Source organism: Dermochelys coriacea, chromosome 4, assembly GCF_009764565.3.
Source record: "Dermochelys coriacea isolate rDerCor1 chromosome 4, rDerCor1.pri.v4, whole genome shotgun sequence".
NCBI classification, from domain to species: domain Eukaryota; kingdom Metazoa; phylum Chordata; order Testudines; family Dermochelyidae; genus Dermochelys; species Dermochelys coriacea.
In genome coordinates this window covers 80,577,313-80,599,424 of record NC_050071.1, presented here as the reverse complement: position 1 = coordinate 80,599,424, position 22,112 = coordinate 80,577,313, and the positions used below count along the sequence as shown (strand labels likewise).

The 22,112-nt window shown below is 41.9% G+C and overlaps 1 protein-coding gene across 5 annotated transcripts in view; it reads right to left on the bottom strand.

Moving 5' to 3' along the window:
• TENM3 (teneurin transmembrane protein 3) overlaps positions 1-22,112 on the bottom strand; it is a 2,178,135-nt gene that overhangs the window by 375,076 nt on the left and 1,780,947 nt on the right. For 2 of the 5 annotated variants that reach the window (XM_038399412.2, XM_043513544.1), the window contains exon 1: positions 4,441-4,566. The exons of 2 other annotated variants lie outside the window; for them this stretch is intronic. The gene's annotated coding sequence lies outside the window, so the exon portion shown is untranslated. Of the gene's footprint in view, positions 1-4,440; positions 4,567-22,112 lie in introns of those variants that run through there. One more of the 5 variants, XM_043513545.1, reaches the window with a different exon arrangement.

Genomic DNA, 22,112 nt, shown 5'->3' with positions numbered 1-22,112 from the left:
AATGGAGGAACATGCCAAAGCAGGAATGTTATTTCCAGCAAGAGTGGAACACATAAGCCCTTTTTATTAGGTAACCTGGTTCTCCTCCTAGGCATCAAAACATTCTTCTCATTATTAAGCTTGCATCTTCTACATTAGCTGGAAACAGGCAGAAAAGTTACTTATCAGAGAGATAACGCTAGTACAATTATATTGCCATTACCAAGATATTTGTCCTTTAGCTATTGAAAATAGATTAAGCTTAAAACAATTAAGCAGCACATTAAATATATTTAAATTTAATCCCTATTCAGATCTTCACAAATGCAATCATCATGACTTTTGCTTATTTCTGCTGGTCTTTGTTATTTGAATGATCAAATAACGAATTGTTTTGTAAAAGTTCAGTTATCCTGTGAAATTTCTTGTCAAAAACTCTTTGCTATTAAGTCCAACTACTATAACTCTGAACATGTTCTACTTTAAATCTTCACTAACCTTAAATTTTGGGATGAAGGGAAAATGTGTTATTTACAATTTTTAAAAGTTTAATATTAGAGCATGAAGACATTTTACATATTATAAACAAAAAGATCATTTAGATATTACTGCTATACCTTTCATATAGTAAAATACTTAAATCTTGTAGTGATTCATCTGATTTCTCTGCTTAAAGGCTTTTGATCTGCTGAACTCATCAACTACCCTTAACCCATAACTACCCTTATTTCCATATACTGGATTGAAGTTATAACCCTCCATTTCAATATACACTCCCTGGGATATTGTACAGCCTGTATCTATGACTATTTGGGGTAGCGGGTGGCTGCTATCAAAAACATTTTGAAAGAACTGGCTCATCAGGCATCCCTCGGTAATGGTTTAAACATGAACATAAAAACAATAGTTACAAGTTTATCTAAACAGTTGCTTCAGATAGTCCCTGAAGAGGGCTAGAGAGGTTAGTGTTGCTTCTAATGAACATTAAGTCTATGCTGTAGTATTGCATTTACAATTCTGGGCAGAATGTATTAAAAAACAATCCATCTCCTTGTTTGTGCATCATTTATAAAACGTCTCTGCAACCTATTCAATCATTACACAGAAAATTTTCTAAAAGAGAATGGGTGTATTTTTAGTACATCTGTCTACATTTAATGAGTGTAGAATAGAAACAAAATTAAACAATTTAGTTTTAAAAGTGTGTAAATATTCATAATATACTATTACAATGTTTCATCCTAACTGTCCAATTTGTTCAAAGAACTTCTAGGGCCCAATCCTGAAAGGTTTGAGCACCCCGAAATGTCAGTGAAGTCAGTGGTAGTTGAGGGAACTTTAAAGTTCACAGGATCAGGCCCCAACATACATCTAAATACATAATATCCACAGTGCTATTGTAATTTTATTTATATATAATTATCCTAAGAAAAGTCTTATGAACTTTCTCCATATGTGATTGTAATAGTATTTATAATGGAATACTCTTCAATTAAATCTTCACAGATGGGGGGAAGTTAGGACAAAAACTGTAGTTCAGAATAAATTAAAGCCGGGTATCATTTTCTGTGTATTTAGAATTAATACTTAATTTTTAGTAAAGTTACTTGTTAAAAATCTTTATTCACCCTTGTTTAGTTCAAAGAATGAACTGAGAAGCAAAACAAGTTATCAAAATAAAGATGTGAAATTCAGAAGCCTGATCCCTTAATTGCTGATCAGAGCTGAAAACAGACCTTTTTCACTAATTGCATGAGTCTTGTTAAATCTTTTGAAATACACTTTAACACATGAAAGAATACAGTTTAGAACAGGTTCTTAAATCTGGGTCTTTTTTGTTACTTGCAAGAGTGATGATGAGTGTTTAGCAAAAATTTTCTTGTGGACCTTTAAAAGGAATGAATACCTGGAATACAGCATTTTAATCTGCCTCAGAGCATTAATAATCAAAATCACTGTATTTAGACAGCTACTACTATGCCACTTTTCTTCCTTCTGAAAGAAATGCATTCCATACTAAATGGAATGTATTACTTCAGATCACGTGCCCTCAGTGCTCTGTAAAAAAAAGTTAAGGACGTAAAAACTCTTAATAGTAAATCAAGAACTCAAAAATATGTTTAAATGTTTAGACAAGTTTTTGCAATAAATTGCAATGTAGCTTTTGTGTAAGTCCTTGTAAGAGACGATTGTGCTGTGCCATTCATTACACAGAAACATGGTACAAATTTATCAAAAATGTAGTAACATTTCAACCAGAAGCTAAAGATTGTCTGGATTTTTTTTTTTTAACATTAATTCCACAGAAGAAGGTTAAGGTAATTTTTCTGTTCATGTTCACACTTTTACCCAATTTGTATTAGAATGTTATTCCCTTTATTTGTACTTATTTAGGAGATATTAAATTATTTAACTATCAAGGAGAGAGAAGAAAACCATGCAATAACTAAATGATATGGCTCACCAAATAGTTTTAAGAAAAAATTAGTACAAATTGCAAATTTACTCATTCACATCTTAATGATAGCCCGTAAAAATCAAAAGACAACACTGACACAAAACCAGGAAACCAATTTCTCAAATCTCTTACGCAGTTTATACATTTACTGTTGGACAGAGGGCTCTTGCCATCTTTGGTAACTTTTTCCACCTAATTTTAGTCAATTTATTCTGTAGATTACAAGGCCTGATGAGGGAAGGTGATTGATTCCCTTCTTCCACTCTATTGTTCTCTACCTTCAAAGCTGCTAACAGACTGAGAGCAGCTCAGTCTTTGTCTGAAGGGCTTGATAGTTCATATCCTAAATTTATCTTTCTAATGCTGAAATGTCTGCAAGGATTCTTAAAGCTTTTTACAGTCATGCCCAGAAAACAGAAACAAAGTTAGCAAAGAGCAGCGATCACTGCAAAGTGTCAGGTTTGTTTGCTGAAGTAGAGCAGCATCAAACTTTCAAAGTTTAGGGGGTTTTATTTAATTGTCAAACTGTCTTATCAGAAGTACCAAATGGGATAAGCCAAAAATTTCTAAAGTTCAGTAAATCTATTAAAAATTATGAATGCTATTTAAGAGGGCTTTAAAAATCAATATTCAGCATACAGATGCAGTTCAAATTCAGTTTCATGGAATCTAACAGGAAAACTAAAATATAAGGAATACAAAGGCTAAAATATTATGTGCATATATTGAAATAAACAAAATAATTGTAAGTAAGCTGGATTTATGACATACCTTTCTTAGAATTTTTTAATCCCTTCTTAAAGGCTACTCTAACAAACAAACAGCAAACAGAGATTTCTGGATAGATCCCTCAAACATTTAAAGTTGGAGAACAAAAGGTTTATTTTAAAAAAATGAAAACGTTGGCTTGTACAACTCCAGACATGAATCTGCTTTCAATTACTGAAAGTATTTCCACTTCAGTGGAAAGGGATCAGATCTTCAACTATACCATCTTTAGGCAATTAATTTGATTATATTAGGCTTTAGGAATACAAAATCACTTTGTGGCATAGCCATGTATTCTGTACATATCATTCATTAGGTACACAGAAGAGAAATAGCTAATACTATAACTGAAAGGCAGCAAAAATTGTGACTGTTCACAGCAGTACCATATTTCCATAACAGATCTCTGCTTTATTGAAGGTACTTACAAAAATCTCAAATCTCACTTACATTTTAAAGTAAAAATATTACATTTCTTTCTAAATCAACTGAGACTGCTTTTCCACAGTTTAACGTGCATTATTTGCTCTGCTATTAAGTTAAATTATTCTTCACAGACTTTGTTCTAGAAACAATGTTCTGACAAAATTATACACTAGGAATTGTAGTCTCAGGGAAAGGTGCTTTTATGATTAGAAGTATTTTATACTTTTTTTCTTAAAGTAATCAGTATAGAAACAGAAAGGCTTATAAAGCAAAACTATTTATAGAATCTTAGCTATCTCAACTATAAATTATGCAAAAACTATTTCTAACAAAATTAAATACACTGAAATGTTGTCATAAAATGTAGAGAAATATAAAAGTTCACATTCTCTTCAGAATACATATATTACTTTTTAATACACACACACACACACACACACACACACACACACACACAGCAAGAAAAAAATTCTGTTACACAGCAGCCACTTGCAGAAGTATCTGGTATTTAGAATGATCTGTAAAGTTAAGCCATTGCCTTATCTAAATCCTCAATTTGGTGCCTCGGGGGTTAAAAAGCCACCTCATTTCAAATGCTAATATTGCCTCTGCACGGATTCAAAGAAAAACCGAGCCTCCTCCCATTTCAATACCACACCATACAAAAGCATACAAATAAGACTCCATACATATCTATTCTGTATAAATGATTCATCTAAATATATTTGACTGACTTCACCCAATCTGAAAAATCACACTTTATCCTGGTTCAGCTGTAAAGTCAAAAGGGTTGGTTTTCAGTCACCCACCTTTCGGTGGTGATTCCTCCTTCTGTCTGGATGTGAAGCGCAGATCACGGCGTTTCCAAGTTGAATCAGTCTATAATGTATCATGTTACAGAGTCTGGCTTTCTCCTCAAGCACATAACAGCAATCAGACATGATAGGCTGAGGCTCCTCTGTTTACACCCAGGCAAGCAAGGGGGGCTGGGCTTGGCATTCCTTAACCCTTTCAAAACTACAAAAGTGCCTTCTATAGTTATCATTCTTCAGTCATACACAAATCTGAAAAAAATCCAATTCATTCCCAATATTCTTCTAAAGTCATCTCTGGTTGCCAAATATCCTACTGCAGTTCCTTTAAATATACAGATAACTTTTCTGTGATGTTAATTTACCATGTCAAAACTACAGATTTTCAAATAATCTTATGCTTAAAGATTTGCAGTACGACACATTTTATTTACACTAACATAAAAGACATGCCACAAAAATGTTTTTGATTATGACAATATTTCTATCCTCTCTAGATAGAGAGTAGAGAGATTTAATCAGGAAGCTCTGTTCCTTGGATTGTCACAAAAGGATCTTTTCCTGACCAAATAAAATAAAAGAACATTGTCCTGCCAACATGTATACATCACATATCTAATATAATTTAGATGGGAGCTATGGAATTTGTCACACATTTCACTTAAACAAAACTGGTTGCGTCTTGGACAGCTTTCCATTTATGAGACGAAGATGGACAGCTTACAAAGTGGTTTAACTAACTGATACAAACAAGTCTCATGCATCCACCTGATATTGCAGCATTTCCACATCCATAAACTGCCAGTGAAGTCCACAGGAGTTTTACACATGGAAGAAATGCAAAATCAGGCTCAGGTCCTTTTGACATACATTCATAATTGCCATTAACACGAATGAGAGTAATGTGTGCACATACTGGAAAGAAGAGCGCCCCTTTAAACTGAAGCACAGGTTATAAAACAGTGTCAAGCTAGCAGTTTTTATATGCACACACTAGAACCCACTGTATATATAATAATAATATAATTCCCAGATAATATCATTTCTCAGATCCATTTTTCAACTGAAATAAAGGGTCAGCAGACTATGACAATTATAAAGTTTACAATGTATTCATTCTTCATTTTGTATATTCAGATAAGAATAATAGGATTTTACAAATCTTCCACATTAAAGATAAATTTAAAAAACAAAATAAAAACAAAAATACCCACAATACAGTCCATTGCTATTTAATCCAATGGGGGGGGGGGGGTCCATGACTTCATTGGATGCAGGATCAGACACACATGTAACAACTTTCAACTGAAGACAACAGGGAACTTGACAAAGTGAAAAAACTACAGATACAGGAATCACTTTACCTGTCATTAATTACAGAAATACTATGCATGAGTTCAGGACAGAAAGTGGAAAATGTGTTAGCCAACCAGAATTATAAGGACATTTATAGAAGCAAATAGAACGCTCCAATTATCATTTGGCCAGCTTACTCAGGCTACTGCCCCCTACCACTTGAGAAAAGCATCATGAAATGTTTTATTATTAGCAGTGAGGTAAATAGTTTTATATTCCCTCCATCCTGAAGGAACTTGGTTCTGTATTGACTTGAAGAGCAGACTGCCACCTACTGAATCATGTGTGCAGTGTTGTTAAGTTGTGATCATCCCAGGATATGAGAGAGACTAGGTGGATGAGGTAATACCTTTTATTGGACCAACTTCTGCTGGTGAGAGAAACAAGCTTTTGAGCTTAAACAGAGCTCCTCTGCAGGTCTGGGAAAAGTACTCAGTGTTACAGCTAAATACAATTGTTTACAGCGAGCAGTTAAAGCATATTTCAAGGGACCATTCAAGGTGAAGTGGCCCACTACCACCTCTTCAGTCATAGGTGGGAAATGAGGGGAAAAAACTGGGGGTTTGGGGTTAAGTTGTAATAAGCCATAAATCCACCTTTATTCAGTCCATGATTTTTAGTATCTAGCAAAGTTATGAATTTAAGCTCCCAGGCTTGTCTTTTGAAAGGATTGTGCAGGTTTCCTTTGAGGAAGAGGACCCAGAGGTCAGATAGAGTGTGACTGTTTTTTGAAAAAAGTGTTCATCCAGAAGTGATTATGGTGTTTTTGTCTTTTACCATTCTTCTGTATGAGTTCATTCAAGATATCACCTATCTGGTTACCAGCATGCCCCACAAAGATGGCATTGCTGCCTGTCTCAAATATTTACAAGATAATGGACAACCCTAAGATATCCACTCCAAACATTGCCAAACTAATCCATTTCATCCTCACCCATAATAATTTTACACTGAACAACAAACACTTTGTCGAAACCACTAGAACAGTCCTGCATACTAGGATGGTTCTGTCGAGGTGGCCTGTGTATGGCTTCATGAGCCACAGGACTAAGGGGTAGGTTGGGTCTCCCAGAATCACTATCGGCATATCAACATCCCCAACAGTAATCCTCTGGTCTGGAAAGAAAATCCTATTTGCTGCATTCCGAATAAGCCTGTTTTCTTAAAGATCTGTACGTCATGCACCTTCCTTGACCATCCTGTGTTGATGTGAGTAAAATGTCAACGGTCATTTACCAATACCGTAGAAAAGTAGCCCTTTCTGTTGATGTACTCTGTGGCAAGGTGGTCTGGTGCCAAAATAGGGATTTGCATCCAGGAATGTGGCCTTGCGCATCTGAAAGTTCTGCAGCCACTGCTCATCATCCCATACCTGCATAACGACGTGATCCCACCAGTCAGTGCTCGTTTCTCAGGCCCAGAACCATCCATAGCTGCCAACAACCACCTTGAATTGTTTCTTTGTATGTCCCACAGCAAGCTAGCCTTCAAGCAATTGTCATGTTCCCCACGGCTCCTCTGGCAGCTTTACAAATACTACAGGATCAGGCATGTTGTGCTCTCCACACTCATTACAACAATGCAGAGCTTTGCAGGATCCATGCTTCTCGCAGAGATGGTGGATGCACGGGTTTGCGGGGCTTTTGAAAAGAGGCACAGAACATTATGAGATGCAGATAAAATTATGGGATGAAGAAAACTGCCTCATGGGAAGTTGAAACTGTGTTCCCAGTCACCCCTGCATGACTCATTTGCCCGCATGAGGTAATGAAAACCCTACCCAAAACAACCTGGGCTATACGATGGCAAGTTGCACAGTGGGATAGCTACCCACGGTGCACGGATCTCTGCATCAATGCAAGCGTTTGTAGTGAAGATGTGCACTGTCAACACGAGCATAGTGTGGACATACAAAAGCAATTTAATCACTGCAGCAGCTGTACATCACTAACAAGGTCAGCTCCCAGACTGCTGTGCTGGGCAACACAAAATGGGGAAGAGATGGCCAGCCCTCTGTAGAGATAGAGGTGGTTAGGGACTATTTAGAAAAGCTGGACGTGCACAAGTCCATGGGGCCGGACGAATTGCATCCGAGAGTGCTGAAGGAATTGGCGGCTGTGATTGCAGAGCCCTTGGCCATTATCTTTGAAAACTCGTGGCGAACGGGGGAAGTCCCGGATGACTGGAAAAAGGCTAATGTAGTGCCCATCTTTAAAAAAGGGAAGAAGGAGGATCCTGGGAACTACAGGCCAGTCAGCCTCACCTCAGTCCCTCGAAAAATCATGGAGCAGGTCCTCAAAGAATCAATCCTGAAGCACTTAGAGGAGAGGAAAGTGATCAGGAACAGTCAGCATGGATTCACCAAGGGAAGGTCATGCCTGACTAATCTAATCGCCTTTTATGATGAGATTACTGGTTCTGTGGATGAAGGGAAAGCAGTGGATGTATTGTTTCTTGACTTTAGCAAAGCTTTTGACACGGTCTCCCACAGCATTCTTGTCAGCAAGTTAAGGAAGTATGGGCTGGATGAATGCACTATAAGGTGGGTAGAAAGCTGGCTAGATTGTCGGGCTCAACGGGTAGTGATCAATGGCTCCATGTCTAGTTGGCAGCCGGTGTCAAGTGGAGTGCCCCAGGGGTCGGTCCTGGGGCCCGTTTTGTTCAATATCTTCATAAATGATCTGGAGGATGGTGTGGATTGCACTCTCAGCAAATTTGCGGATGATACTAAACTGGGAGGAGTGGTAGATACGCTGGAGGGGAGGGATAGGATACAGAAGGACCTAGACAAATTGGAGGATTGGGCCAAAAGAAATCTAATGAGGTTCAATAAGGATAAGTGCAGGGTCCTGCACTTAGGATGGAAGAATCCAATGCACCGCTACAGACTAGGGACCGAATGGCTCGGCAGCAGTTCTGCGGAAAAGGACCTAGGGGTGACAGTGGACGAGAAGCTGGATATGAGTCAGCAGTGTGCCCTTGTTGCCAAGAAGGCCAATGGCATTTTGGGATGTATAAGTAGGGGCATAGCGAGCAGATCGAGGGACGTGATCGTTCCCCTCTATTCGACACTGGTGAGGCCTCATCTGGAGTACTGTGTCCAGTTTTGGGCCCCACACTACAGGAAGGATGTGGATAAATTGGAAAGAGTACAACGAAGGGCAACGAAAATGATTAGGGGTCTAGAGCACATGACTTATGAGGAGAGGCTGAGGGAGCTGGGATTGTTTAGTCTGCAGAAGAGAAGAATGAGGGGGGATTTGATAGCTGCTTTCAACTACCTGAAAGGGGGTTTCAAAGAGGATGGCTCTAGACTGTTCTCAATGGTAGCAGATGACAGAACGAGGAGTAATGGTCTCAAGTTGCAATGGGGGAGGTTTAGATTGGATATTAGGAAAAACTTTTTCACTAAGAGGGTGGTGAAACACTGGAATGCGTTACCTAGGGAGGTGGTAGAATCTCCTTCCTTAGAGGTTTTTAAGGTCAGGCTTGACAAAGCCCTGGCTGGGATGATTTAACTGGGACTTGGTCCTGCTTTGAGCAGGGGGTTGGACTAGATGACCTTCTGGGGTCCCTTCCAACCCTGATATTCTATGATTCTATGATTCTATGATGTAACTTAGGTTGACTTGCCCTTAGTTGTGACACTCTAAGTACCTTTCACAGACCTAACAAAAAGCTCTGTTTAGCTCGAAAGCTTGTCTCTCTCACCAACAGAAGTTTTTCCAATAAAAGATATTATTTCACCGACCTTATCTCTCATATCCTGGGACCAAAACGGCTACTACGCCACTGCATACAAATATTTCCTGCAGCAACTGAGCTTTTCTGTGGGAATCTTTTCAACTCTACTTATCTTTTTATGAGATCCGACACAGTCACAGTGAGCATGGCAGCTGACTAGAACCATACTTGGCCAAATAAATGATCAATAAATCTGTTAATGATTGTATAAATACTTCCAGACAAACCAAGACAGCTTTAAATTATCTCAATTTCAGTTAGCACTTTTTGGTATAAATATGTATTACAAATACATATTTTACATACATCGTGCATAAACATTAAGGCATTAGAAATCCCAGATTCATATTTGTACATATTTCTAAATAGGTATGCATTTATATACACACACACCCCTGAATATATTTATTCAAACTTCATTGATCACTTAGTTTTTTTTAACTCCCATTGGAAATAAAACCAGTATGTATTCAGTTAGCTGGAAGAATAAGAACCTATGAAGCCTAAGTGTGATGGCTGCCATCTTGGCCAACACATGGGACAACTGAATTGGAGACCTCCAGAGCTAAAGGCATGAGCTGCTGCTTCCTGACCTATAGGTCTCTAGCTAGAGCTACAACAGACTATTATTCTCTGTGGATTGGGCACAGAGGGGGACCTGTAACACACGCTCACCAGTAGGTTACATATTTCCTCTGATCAAAGAAAGCTTGTCCTGATCATCTGAGCCCCACAGCAATTCAAATCTCAGACAAACCCACACTTTTGTGACAATCACCATGTTAGCTAACACCTGGGGATTGAATCAGAGACTGCCAGAAATAAAAGCTTAAACTGCTATAGTTTGAGATAAAGAGGGAAGCCATGCTGGCTCTGAAAGACGCATGCCCTCTGTGGATTGGCAGAGAGGGGGACCTTTAACACTTATTTACAAGTAAGTTACATAAGCTTGTCAACTTATACCTTGATAATACTATTTTCCTGGAGGGGAATTATTCTAGAGATGATAACCCCACAGATAATGTGCTTATATGCTTGTGTAGGAACCCATATGGACATTGAGCTCTCTAACAATACAGATGTTCCAAGAGTCAGAGGTAAAGATAGGTTTCAGAGTAGCAGCCGTGTTAGTCTGTATTCGCAAAAAAGAAAAGGAGGACTTGTGGCTCCTTAGAGACTAACAAATTTATTTGAGCATAAGCTTTCGTGAGCTACAGCTCACTTCATCGGATGCATCTGAAGGGGTGGGGTGTTACTTCTTGGGCTGCGCTGTCACTTTAGAAGAAAGCTGATTGTGACTTCCCATCTATACCCTATCCATAATTTCTATATATACACACATATGCATACCACTCTGAGGAGGGTGAACTATCACATAACAGGACTCTGATTAAGTTTACTCTTGGAAACCACCCCTCCCCTCACTCACCCAACCATCACTGCACACTTTTTAACCACACATTGTTTAACCACACAGAGGAGCATGCCACTGCACTCGACTGCTTGCTCTCTGACAATTTTGGGACTGTCTGCAGTGGAATTTCTTTTGCTTTGATCCTGTTTGTGCTGTTAAATGTAGGTGATGTGACTGCTAATGCAAGTTATTTATGAAAATTCACTAGCTATAGTGCCAATTAAACTGAAAAGTACATGTTTCCCTTGTAAATATATATGAAATACTGCAGGTGGCAAATACCCAGGAAGCAAAATCTACCGTGTGCCTATGTGTCTTCCATGTTAAAAGAGCAGAATATTTTGCAAAGTACATACTGGGCTTGACTCTCCACACAGCTACACTGTTGACACCAGGCTAACTCCATCGAGTTAAGTGGAGTTATCCTGGAATAAACCCAGCGTATCCAGTTTACATAGAGACTACCCATATAGAATGAGGGACACACCCATAAATGCAGAAGAATTTGGCAGACTGTAGACAACAGACCATGGTGGGTATATGACTGATGCAGGACAAGGAGGAACTGGCATCAGAGATTTAGTGATGAAAAGCTAATTGAAAGAAATGAGTTTGGAGGAGTACAGCATGTGTGCTTGATTCACAGGGAAATATACAGAGAAACTGATTTTTGTAACTATTTAGCCAAATAGCTGTTTTGTGAATTGGTAAAGGTATGTGGAGTCTTTAACCATTATATCTGAATCCAGCCCAAGTCAGAGGGAACAATATTTATCTAATAACAGATCAGTGCCTTATATGAAATGAGTTGGGTTATCTCAGTCCAAGTCTTAGTAGACAGGTGTTTTCATTGCAGCTGATGCTAATGTTAGTCTCCTTGTTGGAAGTTACATTAAATGGGAAGGGAGATTAACCTGCTTGCACTAGCTAGAGCGGTCTCTTCAGGTTCCAGTTGAGGCACAGTGGCAGGATGGTGTAATACTTATCCACTCATCTAAAGCACTGAATGGTACTATTAGGGTTACCAACTTTCTACTTGCACAAAACAAACACCCGTGTCCCATACCCTGTCCCACCAGTCTCCGAGGCCCCTCCCTCTGTTACTCACTCTCCCCCCACCTTTACTCACTCGCTCATTTTCACTGAGCTGGCTCAGGGGATTGGGGTGTGGGAAGGGTTGAAGGCTCCAGCTGGGGATGCAGGTTCCGGGGTAAGGCCAGAAATGAGAAGTGCATGAGGGGGCTCTGGTCTGGGGCAGGGGGCTCCGGGGTGTGGGGGCTCTGGTGTGGGGGCTGGGGATGAGGGATTTGAAGTGCAGAAGGGGGCTCTGGGCTGGTGCCAAGGGGTTTGTAGGGCCAGATGGGAATCAAGGCTGGGGTAGGAGATGCAGGTGTGGGCTCTGGGATTTGGGGTACAGGAGGGGGCTCCGGACTGGGGCTGAGGGGTTTGGGAGAGGGCTCTGGGCTGGGGCAGGGTGGTGTGAGGGCTCTTACTGGGTGTGCGGGCTTTGGGGTGGGGCTGGGGATGAGGGCCTTGGGGTGCAGGAGGGTACTCCCGGCTGGGGGTTTCAGAGGATGGGAGGGGAGATCAGGGTTGGGGGAGGGGGTTGGGACACAGGAGGGGATGAGGGGCGCAGACTCCCTTCTCCAGCTTCTATGTGGAGGTGCAGCCAGGCGGCTCTGCACGCTGCCCCATCTGCAGGTGCCGTCCCCGCAGCTCCCAGACAATGGGAGCTGCGGAGCTGGCAGTTGGGGAGAGGGCAGTGCACGGAGCCCCCTGGCTACTTCTACACCTAGGAGCCAGAGGGGGGACATGTTGCTGCTTCCGAGAGCCGCAGGGAGCCTGCCTTAGTCCTGCTACCAACCGGACTTTTAATGACTGAGTCAGCAGTACTGACCAGAGTTGCCAGGCAGGGGCGGCGAGTTGTATGGGCCCGTGGTGCCCGGGCTCCAGAATATTCAAGGCCGGGGGCCCTGCTCCACCAATGTTTGGAGCTAGGTCTCTCCCCCGGCCCTAGCCTAGAGTAGGCCCTAGCTCCTGCCTGCCCCACCCCCATCCCTCTGACCCCCAGAGCATCCCCCCCGCAGTGTCCCGCACCTCTCCCCCCAAGCCCCAGAGCATCCCTGCCTGAGTGAAAGCGGCACGTGGCTCTCCCTAGGCTGTTTGTGCTGCCAGCGGCTGCTCCACCTTAGGAGCGGGGAGGAGGCACACACGTCCTTGGCAGCCCTCCCCTCCCCCAGCACCCACCAGGAGGAGACGCAGAGGGGGCTTCCGGCGGGAGAGCTCACTCATTCACCTGAGCAGCTGCTGGTGCTTCAGTGAGTGTTTGACCCTGTGATCTCCCCCCCCCACCAGCCACCACTCCTGCCCCACACTGGGCAATGGGCAGCCCCATTCCCCATGAGGCTATGGTGAGGGGCAGCAGGCTGCAGCAGGGGAGGAAGGAAGCCACATATGATGGCAGTCCCCTTCCCCCAGCATCCACCCCCCACCACGGGGGAGACGGGGCTTCCTGGACCTAAGCAGCTGGGGCTTGGGTGAATTTTGTGACACCCTTCCCTCTCCTGCCCCCCCTCCCCTGCGCAGCCAGCATTCCTGCCCCATGCTGGACAAGGGGCAGCCCCATGCCCCATCCCCAGTGACACTACGGTGAGGGGCAGCAGCGGAGGCCACACATGATGGCAGCGCTCCCCCCACCCCGTGATACCTACCATAGGGGAGGTCCGGGGCCTTCCTGGACCTGAGAGGGGTCCTAGGAGTATGTGCAGTGATGTGGTGCAGAGTGAGTGTGCTGCGAGGGGAGAGAAGAGGTCCCTCGACTGGAGCTTGCTGCTGGTGGTGGGAAGGGGGAGGAGGAGAAGTCTTCTCTGGCCCTAGCCCGGGGGCAGCCTGGCTGCATCCCAAGCACCTCATCCCTGACCCTGCCCCACCCACCCCACCCCACCCCACCCTAGAGCCTGCACCCCCAGCAACCCAAGCCTGAACCACAGCCCTGTGATCCTCAGCTCCACCCCCGAGCTCTCACCGGAGGGGAAAAAACACAACTTAAATTTGGCGGTCAGTTTGAGGTATGATCATGTTTTGCACAATACTTGATTGTTTTACACCCTCTAAAGTATATAATTGGTTGTATACTGGTGTTACTAAGTGGGACTGTTCTTAATGTTTTCTCTGAAGACTGTGTGTGTGCCTCAGTTTCCCCTATGCATTTCTTAAGGATCTAGGTGGCGGGATAAGGGTGTGTGATTGTTGCAGAGCCCTAGAGGGCCAATGTGATGCAATCTGCACAGAGAATGGCCGACACCCTGTCTCCTGGCAACTGACGGCCTGAGCCCCTCCCCTGCAAGGTGCAAACTGAAGGTGTTGGAAAACAAAGATCAGGTGGCCTCCTTGCCTGGCAAAGACACAGAGGCGGGGCTAAAGGGAGTGTCAGGGCCTGTGCGGACTCGTTGCGGGAAGCGCACGGTGTAGAAGGGGATGCTGGGATGCTCTGGAACTACTCCATACAAAGCCAGTCAGGACTCTGGGGGAGTATGCCTCCTCTCTCTGAGCATGTTGGCTCCAGGGCAAGAAGCTTACACCTTCCTGGGTCTGACCTCGGAGCATTCAGCATCCCTTTCCATGCCATGCGCTTCCCGCAGCGAGTCCATGCAGGCGGGGCTCCTGGGGAAGTCAGAGGGCCCTGCATCCCAACGTGACTCTTAGCCAGCCGGTAAACCAGAAGGTTTATTAGATGACAAGAACACAGTCTAAAACAGAGCTTGTAGGTGCAGAAAACAGGATCCCTCAGTCAGGTCCATCTTGGGGGGTGGGGAGCCCAGACCCAAATTCTGGGCCTCTCCCAGTCTCCCAGCCAGCTCCAAACTGACACTTTGTCCAGCCCCTCCTCTGGCCTCTCTCTCTTTTCCTGGCAAGGAAGCCACCTGATCTCTTTGTTCCCCAACACCTTCAGTTGGCACTTTGCAGGGGAAACTGAGGCACCCATACAGTATTCAGAGAAAACATTAAGAACATTCCCACTTCATGACAACAGATACAACAAAATATAGTATATTGAAGCTGGTGAGTTCCGCTTCTGACTTTCCACTTTTAATTGGCCCTTGTAATCTTGTGGCGCTGGCACACTGTAGCTTCATTTTATGCCAGCAACAAATTCTTGATCATCGCAAAAGAGGCAGCTATATTTGTTTTTAATTTGAGAAAATATTTGCTTTTGAGGGTTACATATCAAAGAGTGCTTGGTTGTTTCTGTATTCAAAAGAGTATGAATAACGTTGATATTCTTAGTTAAATATTTTTTTCTTACTATAGTGAAATTGTGTAATAAAGGGAAACTATTAAACGCTTATGGTTTCCAGTCCATTTTTACATTATTTAATAAAATATATATCTGCTTACAAGGCAGGCGGGGGGAGGAGACTTAGACACATTCTGTACACCTCCAAAAATTATACAAACCTGCCGCCAGGGTCCCTTTTGAACCGGGCTTTCCAGTCGAAAACCAGATGCCTGGCAACCCTAGGTACTATATGGCTAGATCCCACTTAACTGCAAAAATGCCTTTTTCTTTATATCAGAATACCACAGTTTAGATCAATTAAGGTACCTGAGCTAGAGTTCCACTGGTATAAATGAGAGGGGAGATGCTGTCAGCATATTCTTTGCAGGGACCTGCAGTCTTTGAAATTGGCTCCCCTTCCCTAGTCCAGAAGTCCTCAAATTTTAGAACCTTTTTTTCCCCAAAACATCTGAAAATTGGAGGGCGGGGAGAGAATGTGGTTAGCTTTTGGAGAGAGGGATTTTAAATTGCCTGGTTTGCTCATTGGGAGTTTCATGGTATGGAAGTGCTGTAGTTTAGTCATAACAATGGGAATTTTTCATATTTGTATTTTATTATGTCAAGGTCTCCAGGGATGAAATGGGAATAGAGACCACCCACACCCGCCCATGAAAGGCAACAAATTGCACATAAAGGACCAAGTGTTGGTAATTATACCACTTTAGGATGATATCTAGTCAGAGTTCATGGACAGTGTTGAAAATAAACAAATAAATATGATGTAGCACAAAGTTGTGTTAAACACCAATCATCAGGCGTCACTTGTCCACTAAGCCGGAACTAAACTCATGCTCCAGTGTAGTGCTGTTGAGCCCTATACTGCAGTTGCTGTCTTTCAAATAGGGTTGCCAACTTTCTAATTGCACAAAACTGAACACCCTTGCCCCAACCCTTCTCTGAGGCCCCATCCCCCACTCACTCCAGCCCCCCCCCGTCACTCGTTCTCCCCCACCCTCCCTCACTTTCACTGGGCTGGGACAAGGGGTTGGGGTGCAGGAGAGAGTGAGGGCTCCAGCTGGGGGTGTGGGCTCCAGGGTGGGGCCAGAAATGAGGGGTTCAAGGTGCAGAAGGGAGCTCCAGGCTGAGTCAGGGGGTCTGTTTGACTGTGTGTGTAGATGTCCAGGCTACAGATGGAGCACAGGCTCTGGGACCCTGCAAGGTGGGAGGGTCCCAAAGCTCCTGCTGCAGCCTGAGCACAAAAATCTACATTGCAATCAGAGCCGGTGCTAGGCATATGCAAACTAAGTAATTGCTTAGGGTCCCAAGCAGCTCAATTAGGGCCCCGTATTCCTTTTTAGGTGTTTAACAAGTATTGGGGGTAAATATTCCTGGGCAAGCACTGCCTCTGACTCCAATTAAACCTCCCCTTAGCCTAAGCCAGCCTTTAATGTCTAGACATATAGACATAGCCTAGAGTTCAACATCCCTGCAAGATAGGGAAATACTATTATTCCCATTTTACAATAGGCAGTTGAGCACAGAGACTAGGTGACTTGCCCAATGCTGCACAGGAAGCATGGGACAGAGCAGGGACTTGAACCCAGCCTCCTGAGTCCCAGGCTACCACCCTAATCTCTGGATCATCCTTCTCCTTATTTAGAAATGGGATACAAAAACAAATTTTTAACTATTTATCATCATTAACTGCTATCGACAATGTAGGAACACTTTTCTGGTCAGATACCTACTCAGCTAATTACATGTATGCCTATCTAATTGTACTGTGCAGTTTCAATTCCATAAGTCATTCTTTACTTCTTGTCTTAAACCATTAGTTAGTGTTAATGACATTTTACTCCAAATTACACACAGTTTTCAGAAGCACTGGTATCTGCATTTTATTATAAACAAGCATGCGTAATAGCACTATAAAGAAAGTAAGGTGTTGTTAACTGATCACATTAAAACAATGTTTGTAAGAGAAAGGGAATAGTGTATACACCAACATACAATTTTATCTTTGTTTCATAGTTAAATTTCAATTCAACTTTACTTGGTAAATGAACTTTCTAGTTCCTGCTTGAAATATATTTGAAAAAATCCACACATCACTTGCAGTAGAACAGAAATAAATGTCTACAAATGCTATCATTATTAAAGGAATTATCTGCAAGGAAACGCGCACACACTATCTATAACTACATAATCTAGGTCCAAATCCTGTGATTCTTATTCACATGAATAATGCTACTGCAGTCAATAGGTTGGCTTGGTTGAGTAAGTATTATTGGATTAAGCCACTGATCAGGCAAAACTCCCACTCACTCTAAAGGGAGAAGAATAAGGCCCCAGTAAGAAGTGCAGAATTTGTTGCCCAAATACAAAAGTGGTAGTTATTTTTTTTTCCTTTTTCATTATCTAAAACTAAATCCAACTGAAATTATTATTTATAAAATTTACAGCTCCCCTAGATTATATTAGGAATTTAAGTCTCAAAGAGTTTACAAGCTATATTTCAATGAGGATGATGTAAGAGTATGTAAGAAACAAAAAGGGAAGAAGTTTGAGGTTGATCAAGAGTTAGAGTAAAATACACATTACTGCTGTTATATAAAATAGTTGACAGTGACAATTTTTTTGAATATGATGGACTCCCCCATGAGGGCTGGCATAAACCACCCTCATGCATAGGCATCTGGACAATTTCCTTGTATCTTCATTGTCTGTCCCCACACACAGTGAAAACACAGCATTCTATTGTGTTTTTGAGCTTTGTGCACTCACATTGGGCAGGAAGTGGGCAGTAATTGTCCCTCTGTACTTATTCAGACAAATCTCCCAATTAACTCAATATGGCATTATGCTGAATAAAGACTTCAGAAACAGAAATAAAACAAAATATTCCTACATAATGATATAATACTGTACTTAAACCCTTCCTACCTACACCTAATTTCCACATATAGATAAAAGATAAAGGATAAGCGTAAATAAAATTATTAAGCTTAAGGTATAGGCTCAAATGAGATGCATCAAAGATATAAACCTGAATAGTTACGGTTTTCATTGTCTGAAACAGTTTTAATTAGTTATTTGCCCATAGGCTTTTTGTTCAAGTGAAGATAGTCTCAATCAGTCAATAGGCTACACTTAACAATGACCCATCAACTGTTTAATGCAGGAGACAGTTCTTGGAAAACATGAAGCATACATACTTTTGGTATCATATTTGAAACTGAAATAGTACAGCTGGTTAAGTGGTAAGAAACAAGACAATTTAATGAAACTCCTGGTGCGTTAGACTCAAATCAACAAACATTTCAGAACCGACATTAAATTTGCATGAAATTCACATTCTTTCAAATGAGGATGGCTACCTTAAAAAAAAACAACCACCAAAAAACAAAACAAAACCCAGCTAATCACAATTCTTTCAGGACAACCAAGGCAGTTCTGCTATCAACAAAAAACTATCACAATTAAAAATAATGCTCTGGCACTGTTCATACAAGGGTTGCTTTATTTTACAAGAAACAAGTGGCATTACCTTAGGGAAACGTGACAATTTTAAATTCTTCACTGAAGAAAACACAAAAACAAGTTTGGATTTTTTTTTTTAAACACCCAAGCTGATTGCAAATTTGGATTCTGTTTCTCTTATTAGATTCACCAAAATGTATCATCTCACTATGGACATCTAAAGCGAGAAAAACTGAAAACTCTGAAGTTTATAATAGCATCATTTCCCTTTCTTTTTCATATCAATTTTACATTTTCTCACATTCCTCTCTGCTGGCAGCTGCTACTCATAAGCTTTTATCTGGCAGGGAAGCAGTTGCCTGTACAACTGATGCCAGCACTACTCCCAAACTGGAGACTGACTGTCTAATCTTCATAATACAAGCAGCCTCCAACTGACCAACTTCAGACTTATATTTTTAACACGCGAGTCAACAGCTCAGACCCCTTTGGATTAGCAGTATTTTTTTAAAAATTAACACTTTTGTGGAAAAGAGGAGTTTATTGTAAACTGCAAAAAAAAAACAAAAAACAAAACAAAACCCTGAACAAAAGTGAAGTTGGTATGTAAACACACAAGATGTAAGAAGTCCCATAATAAACAAGGTATTTCCAGACTGTCTGAAGCAATATATTTAGAGTAAAATAGTTTTGTATAGTGGTCTGATAAAAATAATTGTTTTTCTTAGACAAACTATTATTGCAAATCACTGTGAATTGATAAGGACCACCAACAGAGCAGTCCTACTAGTACATGAGAACAAATTCTCAGAAAAATCACTCTGTTGTTCTGCTGAATAATGAAGCTGGCATCTCAGACCTTTAGAAATGTTTAACTGGAATTCTGATTGTAAAATATTTTTCAAGGTTCTTTTCCAAAATTACATCTTCCCAGACATTCCTTAGAAATACAGGCAAAAAAGCAAATTTGCATCTTTGTGATTCCCAGGGAAAATATTTCACATATTTTTTTATAGGAAGTGTTCTGTAGATTATAACCAAAATTACGTGCTGGGATTGTGGATTCAGCTGCTGCTGTCCTTCATATCTATCTTCTGTCTGTCTAGTACACAGAAGATGACTGAAAAGTCATTAAATAATTTTGGTCAAAAAATTTCAGTTCTCTACAATATCAAGTAATATCAAGTTCTCTACAATATCAAGCAACTCTAGATTAACAATCCTCCATAAAAATAATCCACTGGATCTTTTTTGTTTTGTTGCTTTTTAGACAAGATCATAAAACACTGTCATCTTTTGTGTAGGTCTGTCAGACAAATTTCTAGCCTGCAGTTTTGTAAGTTAATTGTTCAACTATAAGTAATGTACGTTTTAATATATCTGCTTATTTTACACTCAGAGCCTTGGAAAGGTGGCATAAAAATAATTTCATACTATTCTGACACCTGATATCAGATGCTTCCTTAACAGTCACCTATGCATTAAAAAGGTCAATTAAATTAATAAAACATTCAAAATAAAAGAAAAACTCCCCTCTTTTTGGCTGCATGAGCTGCTCTTCCTAATTAAAGCTGAAATGCCCAGTTCAGTGGGCACAGTGGCTGACTGAGCCATGCTTTGTGTTTGGACTCAAGATGGTAGAAAATAGGGGTAAATTGTTCAAGAAGAGTCACACAGAAAACACAATATTAAAAAAAATCTAAACATAAGAGAATTTTATTGCAAGAAATTACCTAAGATAATTGCTATATTAGTTACTTAGCAATTGTTGCAGGTCAACAGACTGATTAGAATAATCAGGAAAAGATCACCCAGAATGACAGAAACATCCTCAATGTCAATGTTGTTGGGTGGAAGTAGTTCCCCTTTTTCCACTCCTGAGAAGACCAGAGTTTTGGAAATTCTACAGTATGTATTTTGACTAACTACCCTATATATACACACATTCATGATGATCCAATAAGGCTTGCTTCATTATTAAGTAGAAAGCCTTTTTGATGATGTACTTCCAGGCTTGTTTGGGGATAGAAGGGAACACAGAATGGGCACATATGTTCTAACAATGATTACTGCAATGTTCAGGAACCCCAACTTTTTATATCCCTTCAATGATCTCTGGCAGGTTGGTCACCTTGATCACGAACTCTTGCAATACACTATATAGGATCTACTGTGGACTTCCCAAATCCAAAGAAGGCAAACACTATTCTTTTTCCCTCTCAGTGAAAGGAATGTCTGATATTGAAATGTCAAGGCTAGTTCACTACACAAGGTACACAAAGATCTCCTCTCTCTCCTGGAAATTATGCAGCCACTGTTGCTCATCCCAGACTCGGAGAACAACTCAGTCCCACCATGTAGTCATGGTCCAGACCAAAAGTGGTTCTCCACACAGTGACCATTTCACACTTACATCACAGAGACATTTTAAGCCGGCCTGCGAGCTCTCACTAGGGCTCCGGGTCGGGGGCCACACCATGCATCTCTCAGAAGCTGCGGCATGGCCCCACTACAAGGGTTGGGGGCCTCTCCACACATAGGAGCCAGAGAAGGGACATGCCACTGCTTCTGGGAGCAGTTTGAGGTAAGTGCCGCTCAGAGCCTGCACCCCTGAGGTTCTCTCCACACCCCAACCCCAGCCCTGATCCCCCCAGCTCTCCAAACCCCTCAATCCCAGCACGGAGCACCCTCCTGCATCCCAAACCCCTCAGCCCCATCCCAGAACCTGTAGTCCCAGCCGGAACCTGCACCCCTTCCCACACCCCGGCCCCTAGCCATGATCCCTCTCCCAACCCCTCAGTCCCAGCCCAGAGCACCCTCCTACACCCCAAACTCCTCATCTCCAGCCCCCACACCTCCAACCAGAGCCCTCAGCCCCTCCCACACCCCATCCCCAATTTTGTGAGCATTCATGGCCCGCCATACAATTTCTATTCCCCGATGTGGCCCTCAGGCCAAAAAGTTTGCCCACCCCTGTTCTACAGGACCATCCTCTGCAGTCTTGCCACAATTACTTCTGTTGCCTTGTGACTGGTTTTCAAAATCTCCAACAGAAATCTTCTTGGAGAGCTGAATGTTCTTCCTGGTCTCATTTTGAGAAAGGTTTAGGAAATGGCCAGCGCCATAGGACTTTTGGGATGTCCCTGGGGGATTATAGAAGTTTGACTTTTTTTCATTTCCCCAGTGTTCTCAGAAGACCTTTTGGAATCTCTCAGAATCCACTGTTTTAGGCAGCTGGGCCAAGAACCTGGGACGGTTCCCAGAGAATTGTGCAATTACAACTGTATAGCACCTTGCTGAGCAAAAGTGACTGACCTGCACACAAAACAGCGGTGGACACACTGCACCTCTGGAAATTCAACTACCAGTTTTGTGTGTGTGTGTGTGTGTGTGTGT